The following is a 26,409-nucleotide window of genomic DNA, read 5'->3' as shown; positions in this document are numbered from 1 at the left end:
TTGGCAAATGACCATACTTGGGAGTCGAGAGACGCGTAACATCGGCTTGAGCCAAGAACAGAGTTGGCAAACCCGGCTCCAACTTTTACGTGCAGCCCTGCCAATGCAACTCAAGCCCTGCGGTTCAGCCGTGGGCAGCCGAATGCCAGAGCCTGCCAATCACCCCTTCTCTGCAGTGAATAAAACGAACAAAGTCATCTTCTAGCTGGTGTTACCATTTTATTGTAAAGCAGTTTTCAATACATTTTTAAAAACATGGACAGGTAAAGTATTTCAGGCTCTTACTTCCTCGGCCCTACAGTCTTAGTATTTTTTAGGAACTGAAAAGAATCAATAGTCAACACTGCAATAATAGATATTGTAACACGTATAATACCTTTGTACAGCGCTCCAAGATCATTTTGTTGTGCGGACACAGGTGGGCCAGTATCTGCAAGCTCATTTCTTTCATTTACGCAAAAAGAAATTCTATCAAAAATATCCAGAGAGATGACAGAAGAGCAAACTAGATCAAATAAGTCTGTAGCAAATATTTAATCTACTCTTTTTTTTAATTAGTGATTAATTTTCCATTATGAATTGCTTAAACCTGATTGTTTTAACATTATTTTTTAAGTCAAAACATTGCTTTAAAAATTACTATTATATTCTCCTGACATCACCTACATTCTTATTTGACATGTTATAAGGGAAATGAAGAAAATCAAAGCAATAACAATAAAAGATTCTAGCAATGCCAGTGCTTGACAACTAATACCCAGGACCTTTTGATGCTATTGGGCTTTAAAGTACCCAGAACTAGGGCTGAAGCCAGGCTTAGCGAGAAAAAACAGTCATTTAAGGACAGAAGGAAAAAGCTTAAAACAAAAAGGTAAGGATATTTAGTATCTACTTTTTCCTCAGACTGATGGTTTCTCTAGGCTGAAGCCTGCACCTGCAATTCCCATACATATTTCAAAGATCGGAATCACTGTCGCCAGAGGAAGCACGTGGGGATTAAGAACCCAGATGCTTCAGTGCCACAAACAGTCTTTTTTAAATACAGCTTGAATTTTAAATTACCGTTTTAAAATATATTATTTTTAAGTTACTGTGAGCTGCCTATAAAAACACAGTTTCATATAAAAGTGACAAATTCTTACTTTTCTTTTTCTTTTAGGATAGAAAAACATTATATTGGCACACAACTTTGTTTTCATGCTATTCCTCCACCCGCACTCTAATTCTCACATCAGACATATCCCCTGCCATGTGCTAGCCTTACTTGTTCTTGAAGATTTACTGCTGCTGTAGTAGTCTCATGGCTATTTCAAATCCAGGTCACAACTTTCCACAGTTACTCAGATTAACGTTTGCAATTTAATCTATTTTAACACAAGAATCCAACAGCGCTGAGACGAAAACGAGGTGACTTTTTTTGCTCGAAGATGACTGAATATTAAATATGAAATTTAACAGGTTTTAATCATAACAGTTTGTAAACAGTGTAATATATATGTCTGCCCTAATTTAGTAAGATGGAATTCTCACATAACACTCATCAAACTGAGCACAAAAAAATTGTTCCGGCATTTCATTAAATTAAAATCTTCAGTCCCCACAGCAAGAACGCACAAATTTAGATTTTATTAATACCTTAAATCAAACTCACTTTTATGAAAGGCAATTTACAAGTCATCTTCTCTTGTGATAGCAAAGAACAGAACAGGGTCTTAAGCATGTTTTCACAGACACTTTGATGATAGTCTAACCTTTCGTCCGACTGCTATTTTTAACAAAAATAGCATTTTCTTTGAAATCCAGCAAACTCTTGTCTTCATGAATATAGTTTTAAACCTTCAGTGACAGAGTGGCTGACAGCTCAACAGATAGAAGGTAAATTTAAGAGGCGATGTCCCTGTTTAGAAAACGCAGGCCATTTTACCAGCTTCTCATTCAGCAACCTGAAAAACTCCAAATTTAATCTAGATCACCGTATTTCACAGCTTGCCCAAAGATATCGTGTTGTGCAAAACCTTCACACCCACAAAGCCATGCAAGTTACACATATGCTCGACATGCCACCTTGATTTAACTGGTGCTCTATGTACTTTAATATTTTAAATTTCTGACGCTAAATAACACTATCAAGTCTTCTGCATTGCAGGCACTTCTGCAATAGATTACAAATCAGGTGCAAAATGAAATCATCATCATCAGGTAGCCTCCCCCGTACTGCCAGTTACTCACCAGAAATCAGGGAGTGTCACACTGTTGGGCCCGAAAAAAAGGAGAGGGGAGGGGGAGAAAAAAAAAAGACAAAAAAAGAAGGGTAGGGAAAGCAAAGGGAGCAGGCAGAGCTGGAAGATGGCATCTCCCCCCCCCCCCCCATCTAGTTTCAAGTGCAGTGGAAATGGGAAAGCCCTTGGGCAGGGCGCAGAAGGAAAGCAGGCAGATGGAAAAGGGAAGGCCTAAGGAAAGATCGGCTCGGCTCACCCTGCCGTGCCATGGGTGGGTGCGTCGGGGAGCCTGTGCAAAATAAAGAGCCATTTGAAGGAGCGGAGGAAGACTGACAACGAAGGAATGCAAGTCAACAGGGAACAGAAAGCAGGCAGCACGGTACAGAAAAGGGAAGGACTTGCTAGAATGAAATATCTGAGTGTAATTTGATTTCCTTCAAGTGACTGCCAGCATTTGGGATCAGTTGCCCCATTCTCACAACCCAACGTACAAGACTTACTTTCTATTTGGGACACAAACACAAGCTACACTAACTGCAACTATTCGCTTTTTCATCTTTATGAAAAGCCCACCAATCCACATCAGAAGCCATGAATCTGTTTGAAGAATGAGTCAAAGCAGCAATAAACGTGGAGACAGAGAAAGATAACGTTGGCACTAACTATTACAAGAAGGGCCAGCACACAAATGCAATGAGATGCGTGTCTGTATGTACGTACAATTATTGCGAAGCATTTGCTGGTCTGCAAGTAATCATATTCTGTAAATGACTGATTATATTACAGTGCCAGAATAATAATAATTTTTAAAAGCTGACCATAATTTCAACAGAACTATTACACATTCTGGGCAATTTTTTTTTTAAGTAAGTGCAGAAGAGGGTGTGACGGTAATAAATGTACAGTGTATTTATGGGTCACTATTGGGCTGAACTGAGATTTTATTTCTGGAAGAAGAGAAAAAGAAAGATGGAAGGATGAAGAAGACAGACAAAAATGGAGGCTAAAAAATCCCAACCCCAACTAAAGGCCCATCTTGGATACATAAGAACCAACAGACAGAGGCAAGACAGAACACTTCACCTGACACTGCCTGGTTATCAACATACTGTCTCAGAGTTACTTAGTTTTATTTTAATATCTCTTCAGCCAGAAGGTGAATTGACATTTTTGACCTAAAAATAGCAGCTTTATAGATCTTCTAAAAATAAAAATACCTAACCCAAGATTAATATTGTGGATGATACAAGAAGACCTTGCAGAAAGCACAGCACAAGATTTCAACAGCCAGACATTTCACCCCAACGATTTCTGGTCACCAAAATAAAAACCAAATTCACTGTTACAGTAATATTTTAGGATGGTTAAGTAAATATCACTTTTTAGCTTTTCCACAGTGTTGATGTTTACTAACTAGAACATGTACACGTACAGTCCAGCTGGCTGAGAGCGGAACGAAGGACATCAGGCTCGTCCTGGCTGGCAGCGACCTTCAACTGTGACTTTGGACAAATGTCTCTCCCCCTGATCTGCCTCACAATTTTATCACATGATAAACTGGACACTGTGTTTTTGAATGAAAAAGTACCAGATTAATAAATACCCAGACATACATGTGCTCAAGCACACACACATTCTTGAGCAGATATTAATTTACTATTGCTCAACTTTTTGTATTATTTCATTCACTTTCAAAAATATTTATAAAAACCACAGTCTCTGAGAATAGCTTAAGATAGGTAAGAATAAAAAATATATTCGGCTAAATACTTTTGAATTTTTAAATATACTACTAAACACCGCATTCCTCTATAGGAAGTTATTTATCTTGCAGTGACCACTACCAGATCTAACTTCCAAAGCAGGTACTGACTGCTTCAACATTCACAAAGCACCGATTTCTTAAAGCCTGGACTTATAGAAAAGCCCATTTCCCACTTCTCATTTTGAGCCCCATTCAATAAACCATAATTATGATTTTTTTGTGTGTGTTGTTATTCTACTGCAGGTACTGGGATATAACTCGTAAAACTGGCATTGAACAGGCTGTGGTATGGAAGGAAAAGTACCACTGCCCTTCTACTAAGGGCCAAAACATCAATAATTCAAGCTGATTGGGAAAGACTATTCAACAAGATGATTAATTTTTAAGAATGTGGTAGGGATAGTAACAAACATCACAGAACAATTTTAAATTTTACAAGAATCGTCAAGAAAGCTTACAAATATGAAGGCTTTGAAATAAATAAATCTACATCTTTCCTTGTTCCAGGTTAAAAAAGCCTAGACTCTACGAGCCACAACTCTGGAATCCAACCAGCAAAGCTATGAGCATCACCAGTGACTCAGGCTGCTGCGCGAAGGCACTCTGCTGCTCCACCTATGCACTAGAGTACTTTGTGCCGTGTACTGCACTGCACAATAAGGTTTGTCAACACAACTCAGAGTTGTTTGACCTTAAAGCTATTCCCTTGTAGGTTCTCCCTCCTGAAGCATTCAGTAAAAATGAATGTCAGTGACCACGCCAACTAAAAATGAAAAGAAAAAGAAAAAACCCAACCCAACAACAACAACAAACCCAAACAATCTACCAAGCAAAAATTAAAAATTCAAAATACAGTTATTCTCTAAGGTGGCTCCATTGCCCACACCTTTGTAAAACTGCACGAACTGCGGACACGCCATTACCCAAGATGCTCCCACAAGCTTCTGAGGGTCCCCACGCCGTCCACCCGCAGCCCTGGGTTGGGAGCGAGGTCAAAGCCTCCCCCAGCCCCACACATGTGGTCGAAGCCTCCCATGCGTGTGCCCTTTCCAGGAACAGAGATAAGCAAACTGGTGTTTCCCATGGAGCACAGGATGAACTTTTCTGCTCAGAAGTGCTCTTACAGTTTCCATAGTGAATGTAATTTACATGAAGGCATTATAAAGGTTCCCACATGAAAATGCATCTCTAGCATAATTACATTCTTTCAAGTTACTTTTCCTCCCACTTGCTATAGTTCCTAGGTGAAAGGGAAACATCGACAGAAACAGGACATGAGGGGGACATAAGATAACCACAGACTGAAAAACATGAAACCACCAAGCCATTTACAACTCTTGTTTTTTAACTTTAACTCTTCTTTGCTAGTGGGCAGCCTGAGATCAACTACACAGGGTAAAATACTCTTTAATTTATAGCCTAAGGGTTCTTCCATGTTTAAAAGGAAGGAGCATGTAAAGAAATATAGTATCTTTCTCAACCCGTCTGTTCTTTGAAATGTCTTCATTAAAATGGAGATTTTGACTTTTTGACTGTGAATAACAGAAAAAGGACAAACCTGGTTTCCGAGAATCTTCATCTGCAGACAGCGCATGCAACGCTCCCCTTTCATCTCACAACGGTCGCGCTTCTATATCACAGGCAATTTTTGAGAAGGAAGGGCAGATGGGACTACCTCTAGTTCACGACGATCAGCTAAATTAGTCCTAATTACACCTTTGTTTTATTATGGAACAACTGAATCTAGACACAGATTTGGAGTTGCAGCGCAGAGGACTCCTGCTTTCCCCGGCCAGAGTGGCAGCCATGACGGGCACCGCCACCGCGCGCCGCATGACGACGGTCACGTATGAGACCGCGTCCCAGAGAGCCCCAAACCACAAGCCTACTGTAAAAAAGGTGCTCCTGATTTTCTGGGGTTTTTTTTTGGATGGAAACATCTTTTACACATTGGCATTCACAGATTTTCCCTAACACTGCAGTAAAAACACAACTTGTTCAATGGTCAGATGGACTGGAGTGAATTTTAGAGCGCAATACCGAGAGCTACCTCTTTATACCATTTGTGAGCCATAACAGAAATCCACCGAGCATATTTGCTCAGCTGGTTCAGCAGCAGCTAATATTTCCTATACGTACAAGACCCGAACAGTTGTTCTTTTAGGTAACTTAAGTAATGGCTGTAATTAAGTGGTTGAGGAGGTATTAATCATATCTCTCAACTGTGCCGAAGTCATGAACACAGTTGCGCAAAGTGCTTAACTATAGCACTGAAACAGCAACAAATTCTCCCACTGCCCCATGTATTTTTCATAAATCCCTACCGATAAGTTTTAATAATCTGTTAATGCTGCAGCTTTATTTAGTGTATCGGTTATTATGTAACTATTTAAATAATAAACAGAAATATTTTACTGCCCGTCTTCCAGCAGACCTACTATAAAATTTTCATTTATTAGACTTTCCTTCAATTAACGTACAAGGCTTCAGTAACTTTTTTTTATATAAAACTATACTGAACAAAAGGAATTATTTTAAATAACTTTCATGTATCATCAAGTGATTTTCTGTGAAAATTACCCAAGAACTAAGAAATGTATTCTTTACAGAATCTTAGCAACCTATCACATGCAAATATCAGTCAAAGCTGGAAAAAATATTAAGCTAAATAAAATGAAAATAAAACAAAGCCTTAAACTGGCCGTTAATTAGATAAGTAATAGAAAGGTGCTGATTTCACTCTAAGTCACTCTATTATTAACTCAAAGAAAACAAAAAATCAAAGGGGCTATATGCTCAGTAACAGGCTGAAAAGCATACTTTCTAATCATGCCACTCTCCAAACACTGCTGTAGAGATAACTATAATCAGAAATAATACCACTAGAAGTGAAGGTGTAGTAAAGATATATGAATTCTGTACAGGTGACAGAAGTATAAGGAAGAACTTCATTCACAGGTATACTTCAAAGGTTGTACTGTTTTTATGTGCTCTGTTTGGCAGATTTTTCAGTCGTGCGCCAAGAACTGCTGATTACTTGCATCCCATTTGCCAAATACGAAACCTTTATTAGTCATAACAACACTGCTGTTCCAAACAGACAAAGAGATATAAATAATAATAAAAAAGATGGGGAAAAAAGAGACAGACTTATCCCTTCTTCGGGGTTAGTTGTCTGTGGGCAGTTAAGTATGACTTAGTATGGCTCCATTTTTAACGCACTCTACAAATAAAATGACTACAGTGTGGATTTGTGCTTTGATTTATTGCCTTGCAAACAGAAGAATACTAATTCTAAGGAGCCATTCACTATGGGATTTGCACAAAACCAAAAATGGTTAATCTGTATGTTACAGCTACCTATACGTATCCCAAAAACGTTTCAGGAGAGCACATAAGGAAAGCAATTTGCTAAGAATTCTTCTGCATATATTTTCCTCTTTCAAACACAGAAATTGTCTTCTAAAACATTAGAAAACTTTTTTAATGATCAACATGTATAAAATAAATCCACCATAATCTATTTTTAATACTTTTAAAAGAAATTATAAATAATTGTATTATTTAAGGCATTGATAAGACTGCTTTACCTCTTACTGAAATTTTATGCATTATTCGTCCTTTTATTCTAAGTCCTGGCTTCTTCTTAGCTAGGGTGTACAAGCCAAGCACTGCTCTCAACAATGCAGTCACAGTTCACGCTCTTAAATCGGTTGGAGCTCCACATTCATCAGGGGGTAACATTCGTCCTTTTGTGTTTTCTTTTTACTTACAGACAAAAGATACAATCGTTTTCCACAGTTCAAAATGAATGAAATGTGAAGCCAATCTAAGAACCTAAAGGAGTATTTTCTAAAACAGAAAACATTATTCTTTGGGTCATAAATCTTGTTCTGAACACAAGACTAAAGACAAAGCTCCAAAATTTTGCTCTAGTTATGTAAATACAAGACGTATGAGTTACTGATGACAGACGAAGTCATACATTGCTACCATGATCACAAAAATAATGAAGTGTTGAATAGTCGTTGTTCAGTGCAGTTTTGAGGCCCCAGTTGTCTTCCAGTAACCCACCAGAAAACATTTAAACCTGCGTGCAACGTTTCTTTCTACCAGCACATTTTCAGAAGTGGAATATTTCATGTCAAAAGAAACAGGTGCATCTTTCCTCTGGCTTCTGGTAATCAATAACTGTTTAAAACAGATGGGTGCAGGATCTTTCTACATCAAGTCTTATACATAGAATTAATCAAAAACATCCAGGAAATGTGTCTTACAAATTTAACTAATACTATCCATGCATGTGGACAATGCATGGAACATATATTGGCAAGTTCTGCTACAGTAAGAATTGCTGTTTACATATTTTCTTAATTTTCCATGACCTAGTTATCATTTTGCTACAGTAAATCAAGGAAATAAAGGTATTTTGTTTGTCTAAACGCTCATTACTCCAATATTTATTGAATTATACCTCAAGGTATCATCTTGAAATGTGTGGCTATCTCGTCACACTTTGCCGTTCAGACTGCTGTTCTACTCCGTGCAGTTATTCATAAACAGCTATATAACGTAACGTATTTTACTCAATCAGTCCCTGTAAGTACTTTTTATTGATAAAACATAATTAGTTTTATTAAATGTGACTGGTACATTGCTTCTGCCAAGTAAGTGAGTATTAATGTCTCACTTTTTTTAAAAAAAAAAAAAACAGATGGAAAATTTTAAGAATTAAGGAACAGCTTGAAAGTCATTTACATGAAAACTGTACAAGTATGACATTATTGTCATTTTCTTGCTTGTACTGATTTTAAAAAGTATCTAAGTTACTTATCACCATAAAAACCTGGTGCTATTGAAACAAAAAACGTGTTACGCCACGGCTAAAACAAAGTAACATGATTTTATTCAAGTAGGCTCTTCCAATGTAGCAAGTAAATTACCATTGTTCTACCTTCAAAATACAAGGGTGTTAAAAAATACATCTTATTCGCAGCTGTATTATCCTCACAACAGAATTAAAGTTGCATATACATCTTGATTTTCATATTGTACGGCAACCTCCACTGAATGGAATTTCTGAAACATCCTTACCTCGCCAGGAAAGAAAAAGACACGCTGTGTAAAGAAAGATTACGTCCATTGCCTCGCCGTAATTCCTCAACAAGATTAAATTAAGAAATCTCTCTTTCTTCATCATGACTAACACATTAGTATTTTCCCATGCAAAAAGGATGATGCAACTTTTCAACTCCCAGCACCTATCAAAATCTTTACGAAAGACATAATTTATATATTTTCTGTAAATCTTACCATTATAATCCTATTGGAGTGTAATTGCTGTGGCTAATATTCTTACCCTGTTATGAAAATGCTCAACATAAATGTAGCACTGAGTTGTTAAGATAATACATGATCATGCTGTGAGAGGGTAATACCTATACAATAGCCCTTGCCAATACCATAAATCTCTTTATTAGACAACAACCTATTACAGGAGATCTACTTAACTGTTTCCCTACTTAGAGGGCCATTTGGTGTTACAATAACAAGCTGACTTTTCACATTAGCAAGGATTAGCCAGTATAAATAATAAATCGACACGAAGTTGCTGCTCTTTTAGATATGGTAAATCTTTCCTGGTGTTTAAAAAGATAATCCAAACTAAAACCCTAAGACCACGTTAGGCTGAACATATGTTAAGTTTAAAGTTCTGTTAGTTTAAACTAACAAAAAAAAAATCAACTCTTGAACCAATTTATGTAGCAGATTTATTACAGGAGAGCATGTTATGGAGAGCTGTTTCTGTTTTATGCAATGTGCATGCATACTGCTTTATTTCCTAACAGCATCATAGCAAATCATCTTTAAATTTACTGAAATATTTTAAAGTAAAGTGATTTCCACCATTTTTCCAGAGATAAATTATATGGAATTCATCTAAGTACCATCTATTATGCTTCTTGCTCAGCAAGCAAAACTGTATTATAAAGGAATTATTTCTCTGAATTCTTAACTTTTTGAAGGATCGTACTCTTTCACCATCCAGATAACTGTAATACAAATTATAAAAACTGCAATACACCAGATCATTTCTTTCATTGTGCAAGATTAAGGAAAATCACTCCTTAAAGTAAGTATTTCTGATTCTTCAAGCTAGATTTCCAGTTACAATTTACAAATAAACTTAGGTTATGATATTCCTGGCTCTCTGTTGTAATATTTTTTTAAAGCTTAAGACAGCAATCCTTACCGCTGTTTGCCTGCTTTAGTCCAACTGCATGAGCTAATCAATTATATTTGGATGACACTCATTCACCTTCTTATATTTTATAATAGAGAAAAAGCAAAATTAAGAGTTAGCCTTGCATCTGCAATCACCTTATTGAGGTTCATAACACTGCTTGCATAAATTGAAGAGACTTACCGATTGCTTTTTGGCTAGCACTCTACACTGCACGAGATGTACCGAAGACCTGAAAGTACTGTGTTGTCTCTCTCATGCTGACATGACATTTTTAGAATCAGAGAAGACAGTTTATGCAACAAAAATCTGCTTCCTGTCATACAGAGTACCAAAACAGTCCTCTTGCACCTCGACATGCAAGAATTGTTTCCCTCAGTTCCTTTTTAAACTTTCAGTAAAAAGGCACTTCTTTGAAATATGAAGTATTTCTGAAGTCAGCTTTTGCCTACTGACATTTTAAGATTTTTGCCCGTTGTTATTTACTGTTACTGATGGACAGCCTTTTTAAAAGCTATCTTGCAGAGCCTTTCTGCTCTGCATAACAGAGAAGGCACTGTGAAATGAAATTGTACTTACTGGAAACAATTCAGCCCTGAATGCCTTGATTACTCTGATTATCTCATGTACAAGCTCCCTCTGCAGGTAGCAAGAAGAATGAGCAAAAATATGTGAAAAATGTGGGTAACAGCCAGCATAGGAACCCAAATCATCAGTCATCATTTTAAAGAAACTCCCCCAAAATCCTTCTCCAAAGTTACCTGACATAAGGAGTTAACACAGAAAACATTCCTTTTTTTATTTTTTTTTTCAGCTCCGTGTCTTATTGTCCCCTCAGAAAAGTTAAACATTCAGCTTTAGTCTTTCCTATGTCAAAATACACAGATTTCTTTTTCAAAGTCACCTACATACTTTCAGGGCAGGGGAAAAAAAAAAACAGAGAAGGGGAAAAAAAAAAAAAGCACTCTAATGCCCTACTTACCCAGAACCAAACAGAAATGAAAGACCACCCCAGACAGGAAAACAAATTCATCCTATCTGATGCATCTCCCTAACCCAAAACCAAGCAAACAGCAGCATCCCTCATTCTATTTACTGGTGGGAGATAAAACCCAATGCCTCTTTTGGATGCAATTACACCTGCACTGCACTGAAGTTGAGAAACCAATTGAACAGAATGGTAACCTTGTCTTGAAAATTAAAAACGTCTCTATCAATTTATACCAAATTATGAAGTAACAATGTAGTTTTTATCCAATTGGAGGTAAACTGCTTTTCTTCCAAGAGACATTGCCCTTACCTTAGAATGTCTTGAGTTTGTTCGCTGTAATAACATGAGCTTTCTAGATAAAAATCCCTTCAACGCAAATGGGAAAAAGCTTCAATGAATGAAGCTATAAATATTAAGCAGATCAAAATTAAGCCTTTGTCCTATCTAACCTTTAGCACACACTCAGAAAAAAAACCTGGGAAGACATCAGGCAACATTAATTTCTCTTCTAACACAGGAAGAATGAAAGTATGACTGTGGTTTTGTTTCTCTTACAGAGCCAAATCCCCCTTTCTTTACTTCTGCAAGTAGTGCCATTAGATGCACGAAGAATACTCATAAAACAAATGCATATACGTAGGGCATAAAGTCACATAGGCTCTGTGTGACTTCGATTTCCACTGGAAAAATAAAACTCCAAAATATAACCTTTCAAGGTTTCAATGTCAGCTTAAAGAAAAAAAAAATAGTGGAAATAGACTCATGATATTTTAGTAGGGCTACAATCATTACACGGGACAAATGTAGGACAAATCTGGGGGGTTCACTTCAAGATGATGAGACCAGTGCATACAGAGCTCTTTGCTGCTGGAATAACTTTAACAGTTGGATCCACAACCGGTTATTACCAGATACTATTATACACTTCCTCAAATGAGGGAAAGAATGAGGAAGTAAAGAAAGTAGGGGGAAAAAAAAAAGTCTCTAACATTTTGGAGGGAAGATGCTCTCTCTTTCAAGCACCGGGTAAGATTATTGCCTGAAGGGCAAAAGGATTTCTTCTCACTTTCAAATTATGCCAGCCTGCAACTGCCCTCCCTCTCCAACACAACTCCCAGCCTCAGCCGGGAAGACACCTCAACTGCGGAGGCACCTTCTCTCCTTTAAGCACTTTATACTGATTTACACAAGAATCAGCCTCACCGATTGACAGTCTGCCTTTAAGAAATACCTATCAGACTGCAGTAAATCAAAGCTGCAGGAGACACTGCCCTTCAATATTTAAATGACAAATTTACCAATGAAATAGTTATGAATTGGTCTTCTGGAGAGAGCACTCGCTTCGGCCAAACTGAAGATGCAATCATTATTCATTCTGGGAAAGCAAAGTTTTCCAGATTGGTCACTTCACATAGAAGTAGTCTAAATTAAGCTTAGAAGAACGAATAAATGATGCCTGGATCAGATGAAAAGGATTCTGCCTACCATCAACAGCAGAATCAGGAATTTTCCAGAGGAATGCAGAGTCAACAGCAGAACTTGCTCTTGGGAATCTTCCCTTGGAACGTCACTTTATTTGGAAGCGACGCTGCCTACTGCGAGGGAATTGTTTCTGAACACTGTTCGCACCGGTGTAGACCGCTTTGCCGTCAAAAAATGACAAATATGATACTGCAAGAGAATCTATAGAAAGGTGAACTAAAGTCTCCTCCTGGCATATGATCTCTCTCCACCACTGCAGCACTAATTTCCGAGTAAGGCTCGCTCGCTATTTACACCAGATCCCATCAACAGCAAAGGAAGTATGATAGTTAGAAACAAGGTCGGTCATCCCCTCCTCAGCTGCCAGAAACAATTCTTAACAGTAATCAGCGTTGGATTATTCTGTCATCTAGATTCAGAGCAATAATCGGTTTGAGGTGTCGACTGATAGGAAAATACCAACTGGGGGCACAAAGGAAAGCAGCAGCCTGCCCCAAATGAGAGATTTGGGATTTTATATGTCCAGAGGCAACTACATAAAGAGAAGTAGCCTAATTTTTGAAGCACAATTCTCCACTGATAAATTGTTCTGCTGCTACTTTGCTGATATTATCTGTTTTTTCAACAGTTGCAGAAACAAACCTAACTGTACATTAAGGAGGTACACCTCTCCAGCAGCGGTGCTCAGCTGCTCCCTACTCTGTCCCCACCACAGAAAGCAGCAAAGAAGCCTAAGAAATATGAAAATTCCCCTTTTTACTGATCTTCTTCACTGTAAAATGTACGAGCCCTCCCAACACCTCTTCCATGCACAAGGCACCCCTAATTTAAGAATTAATACATTAAACATACTTTTATGTGTACACTGTCAGAATTCAGGATCTTACATAGCAGTCTTCATTCCTGTTACTACATTTCAGCTTTTGTAGCTCATTGTGGCCGAGTGACACCTCATTAAAATAAAAACATAGTATAAAAAAACCTCATAGACATTGATGACCGTCAAGTCATTCTGCATTATATATTAAAAACTGTTCCACTTTTTCCCTACATTGCCGCTTGGGCAAGAGGAAGTATCTTTCTTGGGTGGTAAACATGCTGTAAGAAAAAACACTGTTAAAGTGAAAAGACAGTGATTTTGGAGTTCTGTAGCAAACCAAGCGACATAACAGGCGGATGTAGGATCTACCATATTTGTATGAGGAAATGGCATAAGATAAATCTCCTATGACAAAAAACTTCATGATGTTGAAAGGAAAATATTCTTAATATTGCATCTACGTAAGAAACCTAAGTAGCTTCTTACTAGCCCTAACGAGATTTTCTCTGAAGCTAGCTACTTTCACTACTGAAATACCGACACTGATACTTAAATCTTTTTGTGTAAATGTTAGTGTTTATAATGTGCTCCTAAGAGATTAAGATTAGAAAAAAAAATAACCACACAACCAAGACAAGCCCTATTTTTCTCAGCCCATGATCACTTGTCAAGCCATGATTAATGCTGTGCTCTGTAGAGGGAGACATTACATCTAGGCTACAACAGACCTAAATTTTACCCTAAGGCAGAAGTCTGATTTAAACATCTCTATTCAAAGTGACATTTGTCCTCTCTTTTCAACCAGTTTCCTCTGAAATTCCAGTAAACTGACTTTGTGACCTACAAATGGTCCATTGATTCTAACTTGTCGTGTTGCCTGTCCTTGTAGCAAAGTTAGTTTTGGTGACTGAATGAAGCAAGATGTTACGCATTCAAGAAAAATACAGGAGCAGAGTCCATTAGGTGCTCTATTAAATGCTCGGTTGGATAACAGTGACTAGAATTTACGGCTCTAAAGATTCCAGCTTACACAGAAGAGCTACAGATAAAAACTGAGGTCAACATTAAAAATCAGAAAATATTTTATATTCAGAAGTAACAATGGCCTTCATATTCTGACGTGATGAGCAAAGACTTTTTTTGTATTACAGACAAGAACACGGGCATCGTCAGGGCCACCCTGAAAAGTAATTACATTTTATCTCTTGCCTTTCACTCTGAAATGTCTGCTAAGGTATTTACATTTGTTTGTTACAAGAACAACAGGCTAGACAGGAGAAAAAACTAGTTGTGATCACTTATCTCAAGTAAATACTATTTCTCCAGTGAATAGTATTATTCCATCTATTTCATAAAGTATTGTTAGATCCTCTGATTTATCTGCAACTGCTATTGTAGGAATAAAAATAAGACATGCTTATACCTTATAAAGAAATAGCCAAATAGCAGACCTGGACATGTAGAATAGTCAATATCCTTCTTACTGAACATGAAAAATGGCAACGTTTGATAATATTAAGCAATTTAGACAATGCTGGCAAGTTCCTGCTAACCAAGGTAATCTTATTTCTGGTGCTTTTCAAGGTAAATTGATTTTTTTTCCCTCCTCTTAGCCGCTCTGATAATTGAACAAATTTATACAAGTGTGATGGGATTTTACTTAGCAGACAACACACAAAACATTCCCCAAACATGAAGTACCTTACTCATAAAAACGAATTTTTGTTGTAATTAAGCAAACTGTATTTAAGCCTGCTTCGTGCCTGGATAACAATCAATAGCATTTTGTTGGAGACTGCACTCTACCTGCAGGTGTTAAGCACTGTGCTTGCTTCAGTCAGGCTGCAATGTTTGTGATTATTACGCCTTTCTAAGTAATTTGGGTAAAGAGCAGGCTAGAGTAAGCTGAATCATTACAGTACCTTCTGAAAATCAACAAGAAAGAAATCGTGACATATGTAGATTACACATCCTTCTAAAGCCCATAAAATACTCCATTTAAGGTAATGATCCATAACCTGGAGATGCTTCAATTCCAAATTTGAAGCCTTTTTTTTTTTTTCTCCTAAGGAATCAATTCCTGGTTAACTATCAGTTTGGATCTAGAGAACGCTGTAAGACCTTATCATTCGTTAAGCAAGCATATTCCTACAACTAAATCTCTTATAGTAAGCGACACAATCTTCACAGTCTGTGCTGTAGAAACACATCTCGTACATTACAGGCTGAAAAAAAGCACAAACTCCAAAAAAAATTTCTGCTGGAAAGGGCCTTAAGCCTATCATCCTTTACCTTTTGAATGAAGAATGTTAAAAAGATTCATATTTGTTATATAAAGACTGGAAGCATTTCCTAAACCAGGTATATATTCACTTTACATTGCAAGTTACCAATATTCCAACAGAGCCACCTACTACTTTTATTTTAAGAACTGTTGGATACAAAATGCAGCTATCTTTGAAAGCTATTTAAATATTAAACACGATTGTTAAGAGTATCGAGAATGGCCTTAAAATAGCTTTTTGTTTTTCCAGTTTTCTTGACATCCAATTACAACCGTGACGGTTTAAATCTTTCACTTGTTTCAAACTGAGGGTTTTAAAAAAATAACAGACAGCTTTTAAGTTTAAAAGCTGCACATAAATACTTAAAAAGGTGAATTTCTTGCAATTTCAAATGACTTCTGTACATCACAAACATCAATCCTAAAAAAAGCTTCGAAAGACTCTGTTTAACATGACACCTTCCAAGTAACACGTCTGACTGTGGATTTCACTAGCCTGTGCTCTAAAGCATCTTGCTTTATAACTGACTGCTTGTCTACCCAGGCAGGAATATGATTTCAATTATACACACCAGACATAGTTTAACTTCTTCTCTTGCAGTTCACCAGGTAAAATCACTAATCGTTACTTCCTGTCCTTGTATCATCAGTCATCCACAGATATTCCTCAGTGGAAATGCAGGGGAGACATAGAGCATTTTTTGATATAAAATATCTCCAAGTGGTTATTGGTAGGTTTTTCATTATTACTATCATTATTAGGCATAGTGCTATCCTCAGCAAGAGCCGTACTAGAAGTTAACAGTATTTTCTTACGTGCATGTCAACATCTTTGGTGGACACAGGATGAGCAAGGGGGGCTTGGAAAGACAAACTCTTTAGACCAAATTTCAGTGAAAATATACGTTTCTCCCTCTCAAACATTAAACAATTATTTATACTGGATGGGTATTGTTATTTGTATGAATTTATGACACACTGTATAGAAAGGTCTTGTAAATAATATAACTTTTGATAAATATTTTGCCTAACTGGAGACTTCTCTTTCCAACATCCTTAACTGAAAATTATGGACCATGCCAAAAAGCTGTGATTCAAGACTGCAGTGTTTTTTCTTCATCATAACTATTTCAATTCTGAAAATACATATTAATCAAAACTTCATGTCTACATATTGCATTTTCAGAAATAAAAATAAAATAATAAAAATAAAAATAATCATATTATTACATATTATTAACCATAAAGGCTAAACTATACTACCTTGCTTATTTAAATATTAATAAGGTGCTTCCTTACTAGAGACCAAAATTCCTGAGTAACCCCCTTTCCTGACTTTATGGATTAAAAGCAAAAAGAGATAAGTAAAACATTGAGAAAGCTTCTGAAGTGATCAAATAAGAACTAACTAAGCAAACTTTGGTTTTTTTAAAGCTCTCCTCTTGCTCATTTTAAGAAGGGAAACACCCAGAAGCCTGGTGTTAATGTCTCTGCTGATTGTGAAAATTGCAGCAATAAAAACTCCAACTGCTTGTCTTAAATTAAGACTTGCAAGACTACATGTGAGATCTGTATCTTTACATTAGTTTTTATAACATTTGGAAGTTTGGTTGCCTGCTTTGATGTTGGTCTATTAATGAGCAGGGGAGCCAAAAGCCAGAAAAAGAGAGAAATGTTTACTGGAAATTCTCAAGTCAAAACCTGAAGTAATTGGTTTGTTCTACCCCACATGATTCAATATCCCGACTCCCCCAACCACCAGTTCCCTGAGCTATCTGAACCTCTACACTTTTTTGCTGTTGCCAACACATAGTAACCCACAGTGATTGAAAATGGCAGCTGAAGTGCTGCTGCAGCACATTAATTTTTCTCTAAGTAGTCCAATTTTGTCATCCGAATGTTGAAAATCTTCTCTCCGCTACTTTTTTTTTCTTAACGTTTGGAGATTTGTTGAATTTGGGGTTGCCACCATAGAAACCGAAGACCAACATTTTCAAGACAATTTTTAGATTATTCTTAATAGCTGAAAGGATAATGCGCTTTCTTGATAGCACTGTGCAGTCAAAGCAGACTAGTTAACAGCAACTTAAGTGTGATAATGGCAATTACATCAGTATGTTCCTTTTATACCACCAAAAGGTGGTATAAAAAGGTGGTACTTCAGACAGCTGAAGACATTAGGTAAATAAACTGCTGAAATTACCTGAAAGTAATGACACGCAATTTTAGGACCACTAAACACAGCTATTTACAAAATGCCCAAATGGTGGTGTCCATTTAAGAATAACAGAAATCTGTATAAATTATTTCATTAACTGGAAGGATTTTCACCAAGACATACCATATATACTCAGTTCCTTCATTAAATGAAAGGAAATTGAAGGATGAGTGAAGACGTCCTACTCTGAGGGCACATCACTTTCAATGGTTTAAAAAGAGACACCCCCCCTCCCCTAACCATCAAATGGAGAACCAGAAGGGGAAAAAAGGAAAAAAAAAAAAAAACCAAAAAACCCCAAAACAACAACAAAAAAAGAAAAACCCCAAAACAACAACAAAAGAACGCAACCAGACCAAAAGCTACATACCAAGCACTTAGAACATACGTTTTGTGTTTGTTGGTTCAAACCTGTATCGTTCAAGTAAAAGGTTTGGAAGGAAGGAAAAGGCAAGGAAGGCATAGGAAGTTCTCTTCTTTTTTTTTTTGCCAGAGATATACACCAGAATACAGTCTCCAAGAAACATCTGGTCCCTGGAAAAGGTCCCAACTTACTGACAGATAACTGGGGGCTTGCCTGGCTTTTGGGTTGCTAGATAGTGAATATTGATTTGCAGAGATGATAAAAGGGCAGGCCCGGCCACATCCCCTTTCAGACTCAAAGCAAATAGTAACAAAAGAATAAAAACTGCAAATATGTAGTCAGGTAAAACAACTTACGGCGCGGTAAGTGTTCCACACTGCCCCCAAAGCAACGCTCCTGCCGTACTTGGCTCCACATTATTTATGATAGGGTAATACTAACCACAAATTAAGTTATCTTAGCAAACACAGTATCACTGATTAAATGAGATTACAAGCATTACTCATTTTCACTTTTTCTCGAATAAAGAGGAAATGGGAGCATATGGCCGGTGGTGATCAAAACTTCTTTTAAAAGACTCCATAAAAATATCTATTATTCCAGCCTAGCCACCCATTAAGGAGGGAAGCATATTTGTTTCAAAGGTCTGGAGCCGAGAGGTCTTTTATTACAGGATTCCATTTGTTTTCTGAAGTAATTAGTAGGTCTTCCCCACTCCGTCCCCGCACGCAGCAACGTGTAGGCCATACCCAGAGCGGAGGGCGGTAGAAAAGGGCTCTCTAAATCCCCCCTACCAGAGAGGAGACATCAGAAACCACGCAACAGTGCCTGTCATAAAAGGTCACTTTTTTTTTTCCCCTCGGAACAAACCATTAATCAATGGAGTGTAATTGTCCGAGCGCTCGCAAGGGCTCTGCAGCGAAGGGACCTTGTTTTTTCACTCGCATAATTGCAAAAGTTCAGAAACATAACCCAAATCCACCTCCCCATTTTACCCCTTTACAATTCTCATTGCCCTTTGGGCCTCTGCTTGGAAGCAAATGGAAGACAAGCTGAAGTTTTCTCAATTGAGCCGGAGCTAAGAAACCTTTGATATGCTAATACCCTCCTTCAAACGGTAAGAATTCACACTTGCATTAATTCAAACAATTTGCGCAGAATGATGCGAAATGGCACCTCTTTTCGTGGCAAGCAACAAAAGGAGGGAGCCGGAGCGTCTGAGGAAACCAAACAGCAGAACATTTGTTCTGCAGGGCTCCTTCCGTCGCGCACAGGGGCATTTCTATGCAAAGAAAAACACACCTGAGCACCAGCAGATCTCTTTACTTTCCGACAAACCACGTTCAAACCCCAGCAGGGCTAGGGCAGACTAACAACAAGATGTTATTTTTAGAGCCAGACACAGCAACGGTGCCTCATGACACACTCTGTTTTCTGTCTCCAGATGGCCCCAGATTTCTACATGTGAAAATAAATAGAAATTTTAAAAAAAAAAAAAAAAAAAGTTGTTCTCACTCCACAGCCGACAAAGGGTAATTTATTCCTCTTCGCAAAGCCCCCCTCCCCCCCGCCCCGCATGCACGGGCTGGCGGACGGACGCTCCGTTGAGTTACAAAAATAAACCCGCAACAGGTAATTATTTACCGAACGGATGCAACTTTCCCCCTCTGGGCGATGGGCGCCGGGGAGCTCCGAGCGGCGGCGGGGGCCTCCTCCGCGGGCGGACCCCCGGCCCCGCAACCCCCCGCGGCGGGGCGGCCACCGGGCGGGGGCTGCGGGGACCCGCGGCGGCTGCCGCAGCAGGGCCCTCCGCAGGGCTGGGGACGGGGGGAGCGGGCGGGGGGTGGGGGGTGGGTGCTGGGTTGGGGTGGGGAGGGGGGACACCCGGCTCCCCGCCGGCGGTGCGGGTCGGCGCCGCGCTGCTCGCACCCAGCGGCCGCGGCCTCACCGAGGGGCACATTCCTCCTCCTCCGGCGGTGGGGTGCGGGGGGTGGTGGGGTGGAGAGGGGGGCAGCGGCCTCGGTTGCCGGCAGGCGAGGCAGCCCCTAAAGTAAGTGTTTCCCCGGCGGCGGCTCGGTGGGGAGCGCCCGAAGTGGGGAGCAGGCGCCGTACGAGGCGAGCGGCGGGGCTGCAGCGCGGGGGGCTCCGCTTACCTCTCTCTGGGAGCCGAAGAAGGGCCCGGGAACGTCTCTCCCCGGCCGGGACCCGCCAGCCGGGCGTCCCCGCCGAACGCAGGGCTGCGGGAGAGCGCGGCGGGGTCAGTCCCGGAGCGCCGGCGGAGCGGGGCGCGGGCGGCCGGTGCGGGCGGGGAGCGGGAGGCAGCTGGCGCTGCGGCTCGGCGGGCTGGGGCAGCGCGGCGCGGCGCAGGCGGCGGCTTCTCCTCCACGCAGCCAGCCGGGAGGCTTTTCTGGGGCTAAGTCAACATTTTTCCTGCAGTTTCCGACACTCCGCTCCGCACGAAACGTACGATACAGCCAGGCTCCCGCACGCACGCACACACAAAAAAATTAAATTTAAAAAGAAAAAAAAAAACACACACGAAATGGAGGGGACGACGGGCGCAGCGTGTGTGCCCAGCCTTTGGAGTCCTTTCTGTGCAACGATCAGCAGACGGGAAGCCGAGGCGATGCCAGCAGCAGGAGTAGCGGGGAACAACTCGAAAATGTTACAATGGACCCCCCCCTCCTCTGTGTCTCTGTCGCTCGCACCGACCGGATTTACATCTCCCGGGATGACATTCTGGCCTCGGGGAGGGGGGTGGGGGGTGTGCGGGTCCGGCCTCTCCTCGGATCTTCTCCTCTTCCTCCCGGTGCTGCTGCCCCGCCAGCGACTGGAGGCCGGGCGCCGGGCTAGGAACGCGCGCAGCAATGGGAAAAACGCAATACATACACACCAGGAAAGGGAAAAAAAAAATCCCAATGAATTGTATCGCAGCCTCCTTTTTGCTCATGCACCTCTCCGTGTGTGACTGGGGATTGCGAAGTCCTGACACAGACTCTCCGCCGGCTCTGAACTGGAGTCACCTCCAGCCTCCTCCCTCTCCAATCTCCACCCCCTCTCCCTCCGCTCCCCACCCCTGGGCTCAGCTAATCATATAAACATATTATCCCGTAGAGCAGCACCGGCGAAGGACAAAAATCTCTCCCTTCCTGCTTTCTTTTTTTTTTTTTTTTATCCCCTTTTTCCTCCCCCCGCCTTCCTTCCAGCTCGGGGATGGGGCGGGAGGCGGGGGTGAAGGCTAACAGCACACGGCCGGCCGCCCGGCCCCAGAGGCCGCGCAGATGGGCTCCGCGCCAGCGCTGCCCGCTCCCCCCCGCCGCCGCCGCGGAGGGGCGCGGAGCCGCCGCCCGCCCCCGCCCGGGGCCCCGCCGCTGCCCGGGCCCGGGGCCTCGGGCCTGCCGCCGCCGCCGCCGCCCGCGCTGCCTCCCCCGCGGCCCCGGCGGCTGCAGGCCGGCCGGCCGGCAGGCGTCTCCGCCGCACTTTCTCCTTGGCCGTATCCTCCAGCGCCGCCGCGCACCCAAACTTGTGCGGGGGGCCCCGCTCAGGTGCTGCGCGGCACCGCGCCGTGCGTCCGTCTGTCCGTGCGTGTGTCCCCACCCCCGCCGGCTGCACCCAAAAATAATTCACCGGGCTGGGCGAGTGGCGAGCGAGAGCAGGCGGAGGGGCGGGCGGGCGGGAGGGAGGGAGGGAGCGGTGGGGGAGGGGGGGGTATCTGGGCTCCCCGATCCTCTCACGGCTCCGTCGGCCCCTTCCTTCCCCCGCACCGCAGCCGCCCGGCTCCCGCGCCTCCGCGCCCGCACCGCCGGGCAGGGACGGCGGCCCCGAGCGCAGCGCTGCGTGCGGGAAAACGTGTCAGGGCAGGGTAAACAGCACTTGGAAACGGTTTAAAGGATACCAAGTTCTCTCGTTCCCGTGCTCCGATACAAAACGCGGTCTGGAAGCGCTGTTGCGTCCTTTCCAAAAATCCGCTCTTAGAAACCAGGGCTCGGGGGTGTCGGTAGGGTTGGGGATTTTTTTTTTTCCCCTCTGTATTGATGCGAAATACTGAGGATCCGCTCTGACCTTTCAGGATGTGCAACGTGCACCATTTCCAGCTCTCAAGGTCAGGGAGAAGCAGCCGGGCGTTAGCAGGGCTCGCCCCTGCGCGGGGCGCGGCGTGGGCAGGCCCGGGGGCCGCGGGGCCCGTGGAGCGCTGCCCGCCGGCCCGGCGCTCGGCCGGGGCTGCGGGGGCTGGCGCAAGGCTGCCCTGGCCCCAGGGACAAGCAGAGCCACAGCCCGAAGCAGCACAGCCCTGTCCTGATAACGCCCCTCTCCCCGTGGTTTGGGGTTATTTTAGCCCCCCCGCCCCTTTCCTAGCTGCAGCGGGGAAATGAAAGCCCTCTCCATCGCACCTACCCACCGGATGGCGTGCGCACGGCAGGGCCACTCGGGGCTTGATCAACTCTTCTAGGTCCAAAGCGTGGTGCCAATTGAGCTCAAAACACCCACACCGCACCAGGAAATCAGGATCGTTACCTTTGCTAATGATTTGTTTTTTAACCTAATTATTTTGACTTCCCTGCCTACCTGTGCAATTGATGTTCCTGTTTAGAAAATTGTAACGTATATTAAGAGAAACGTGACGTGTTTAAAAGGAAACTGGGTCTTTTAAGACCGTGCAACATGAGGCAGTAAGAGGGGTAGAGCTGGTCCAGGGCTCTTCATCACCACATTAAACTTTTAAGAGTGCTAGCAATAATCCCAGGGATTAGCATCCAAGAAGCGCCGAACCGCGGGCACGCCGCAGCCCCGCCGGCCGTCCCCACCTCGCACAGTGCCTGCCCAGGGGACCGGGAGGTGGAAGGGCAGTCCCAGGCTTTAGGAGCAAAGGAGGAGTTCTGCCACGGAGAGCAGTGCGTCTTCCTCAGGCCGGTTTCAGATGGGTGAAATGTGCAAACTTCCCCAAAACCGAACTCGGCATGGGAGGGCAGGAGATCCCCTGCCTGTGTGATAGTTTTGTACCTACTAGATACATAGTTAAAAGTATGGGTTACTATGGGATCAAAATGTAGCAAGAGGGCAGGTTGTCTCTTTTTTCCTCGTTTTTTCGTCTGCTGTGTATCCCTAGCATAGCCAACTGCTCTTTCTTGCTGAAAGTACCCTTATAAACACCTGTATAAACCCTAAATAACCCCTTACGCATTTGTAGTGGAATTAAATCATACAGGCTTTTTAATGTATTTTATTAGAAACTGAGTTTCACTGAAAGGGTTGGATGCATCTGTTATGGAAACATGCTTAAAAAGTGGGTCATAGAAATATAAAGATCTACATATTGATTGGCTATCACTTTAGCAGAGTTTTAAAACATATCATTAACATACCCAACTTTTTTTTTTCTTTTTGTCAGATCAATGTAATTGCAGATAAGCAGCGATAGCCCTGAGCTAACAGCCTTCTGCTTAGCTGATGAGAGCAGGATTTAGCCAGAAAACAGTCAAGAATACAAGAATTATGTGGGGTTGGCATTTTTCCTTTGAGAGGACGTGAGAGAGAGGAATTATTCTATTTGGAGCAAACAGTCTGTTGGTTTCTGTAAAATTATTTTTTTACCCACAAAAAGATTGAAAAGAACTGCGGAACTGGGCCTTGGTTAATATTTGCTGAAGTTCAAGTGAATTCACCCACGTGGATTCAGCTGCAGGGGTGAAGCTGATTTTCCCTGTTTTCATCAAAAACTTCTGGAATCATATTCCTTTCTACATGCAGAAATGGAGTTTTACAACTCTCAGTTTTACAACTCTTAAGTTGTAAAACTGAGTTTTAAACAATTGGTAAAAATGCAGACAGAGAACTTTCAGCATTTGTTTCGAAAACACGTGCTTCCATTAATTCTCATTAAATCAGGATTAAGGTGTAGGAATACCTGGCAGAGGTATATATAGTTTTGGCAAGTAAAATATTATTATTCACATGATTAATTTTACTTCACATTAATCAGCATCTGTTTCTTTAAAACGGGAAAACGGTACACACGTATACTCATGGCATCCTTGAATCTGATCCTTTAGTTTTTACTCAGCCACATGTGTTGCCAGATTTGAATAGTAATTTATAAGAAGGAATTAGAACAGATCACATTTCTTTTCACCATTAAAACTGCCTACTATTTTCTCTTTGCCATATCCCTATAAAATACCTATCTCATTCCATACAGACTCCACAACTAAGTACAGACAAGTAGATTTTCCTCAAAATCTTGCTTTGCTGAATCAGTGCAAAATATCTAGCTTGAAAACGCTACCAGAAATGTTAGAATCTTAGCAAAATCCTTTGATAGTATTTTCTTCACCCCTTTTACTAATGCTAAAATTTGTAATGCTTCGTGTTAAGCTGTACATTCTGGGTGCATTGCTCTCGCACTGCTTTGGTGAACCTGCGGGATCACGCCGTTGAGAAACTAAAAGCAAATTCATAGTAATTTTTGAAAGAATCACCAGAACTCGGTATCAATCAGCATTTCTAGGGACTACCTGTGGGACAGTAACAACTGGAAAAGATTTACCTGTCAGCTGTACACTTGAAGGAGGTGCATCTGAGAAAGATGATTTAACTTGTGGCAAAAATTAGCGAAATTATGATGCCTGTAATGCGATCTCGTAGACTCCACTTGAGGGTTTTCTGCCATAGAATTGCAGTTTACATCTGCCTATTCTTAAAAAGATTAATTTAAAATGTTTTAGCATCTTGATAAATAATAATTTGTGTTGCCCTCAGTGTCAGTTCCCCCATGAGAAATGGTTTACACAGATTTTATGCAGCCCATTTTTTTATTACTGGAGTTTTACGACTGAACTTTAAATACTAGCGACTGACATTTCCTGCTTTCTGTACATACTCCTGTGAATAACTATTGATGAACTTATAATTAGATGTAATGTTAGCAAAGACTGACAGAAGAGGTTGTATATATGTAGTGCAGCAACATCAGCTGAAATTGGTGTAATATGAAGACACGGTTTAATTGGTATAATGTAAAGGCATGGATCTTTTTTTTCCACGGTACACGGAAAAGTAACAAACCATTACATGGTTTTACCATTTCAACACAAAACTGAAAAGGCAAAATTTTGCTTGTTTTATTTAGGAAAATCCCCAATTAATTTTGCAGACAAATTTATATAAATAAAGTGTGAGTGATACAACCCATAAGAGGAAATATCCAATGTATTGTCTTAAAAGTTTGGAAATATATCTTGACAATTACCGGTCTTTTAGACTAAGTAATTGATTTTAGTGTCACTTGGGAAAAAATGAAACCCATCAATAAAATAAGAGAATTCTGCAGCTGTTCCTAACAAATAAATGTAATATGAATTTGCATTTTACACAGTTTACTTCAGTAATCAATTTTAATGACTTATAATCTATATTATTATTTAAGAAATGACAAAATCATTGACTTACTCATAACACTTGCTAATTGTTTTTAAAAATAATTCTACACATGACTAAGGAAACACCCATTTCCATTTGCTTTATGTTAAATCAACATCTAACCACTCATGGTGATTTCATTCAAAGAAAACAGAAGGAACGCATTAGCTGTGTGGTTAAAGAGATTGATGGGCTTCAAACATTTTAACCATGGATGGTTTTTTTCCAACTGTAGAAACTCATGTTTTTAATTTAAATAGCTTCGAGAAAATGAAGATCATTTTATTCAACAAAGCTGTTGTTTCTTGTTTCTCAGACAGAAATTAATTGAATTTTGTTTAATTAAGTAATATTAGAAACAACCTTGTTCAGAGAAAAGGCAGCTCTGAAACAAAAGCACGTGTATGCCATATTCACTAGGTATTCTGAAACAGAATTTTTGTATCACATCAATAAATTATAAGAGACCAAGATCATTCTTACTAGTGAATTTAGATGCAGTTTTTTATGCTCACGCTAAGACATTGCAGTTGCCTCTGCACTCTCTGAAAAGTAAACCGGGGGGAGCGATGGAGCTCAGTGTTGTTGAAGAAGTACGTTCCTTAC

At 40.9% G+C, this 26,409-nt stretch overlaps 1 protein-coding gene across 14 annotated transcripts in view; it reads right to left on the bottom strand.

Moving 5' to 3' along the window:
* Positions 1-20,671, bottom strand: part of ADGRL2 (adhesion G protein-coupled receptor L2) — a 162,125-nt gene extending 141,454 nt beyond the window's left edge. For all 14 annotated transcript variants that reach the window (XM_064455387.1, XM_064455391.1, XM_064455389.1 and 11 more), the window contains exon 1: positions 20,541-20,671. The gene's annotated coding sequence lies outside the window, so the exon portion shown is untranslated. The remainder of the gene's footprint in view (positions 1-20,540) is intronic.
* Between the last annotated feature and the right edge of the window lie 5,738 nt (positions 20,672-26,409).

The sequence above is a fragment of the Phalacrocorax carbo genome, chromosome 6, assembly GCF_963921805.1.
Source record: "Phalacrocorax carbo chromosome 6, bPhaCar2.1, whole genome shotgun sequence".
In the NCBI taxonomy this organism is placed as follows: Eukaryota; Metazoa; Chordata; class Aves; order Suliformes; family Phalacrocoracidae; genus Phalacrocorax; species Phalacrocorax carbo.
Note: the sequence above shows the minus strand (reverse complement) of the source record. Positions and strands in the feature narration are given on the sequence as shown.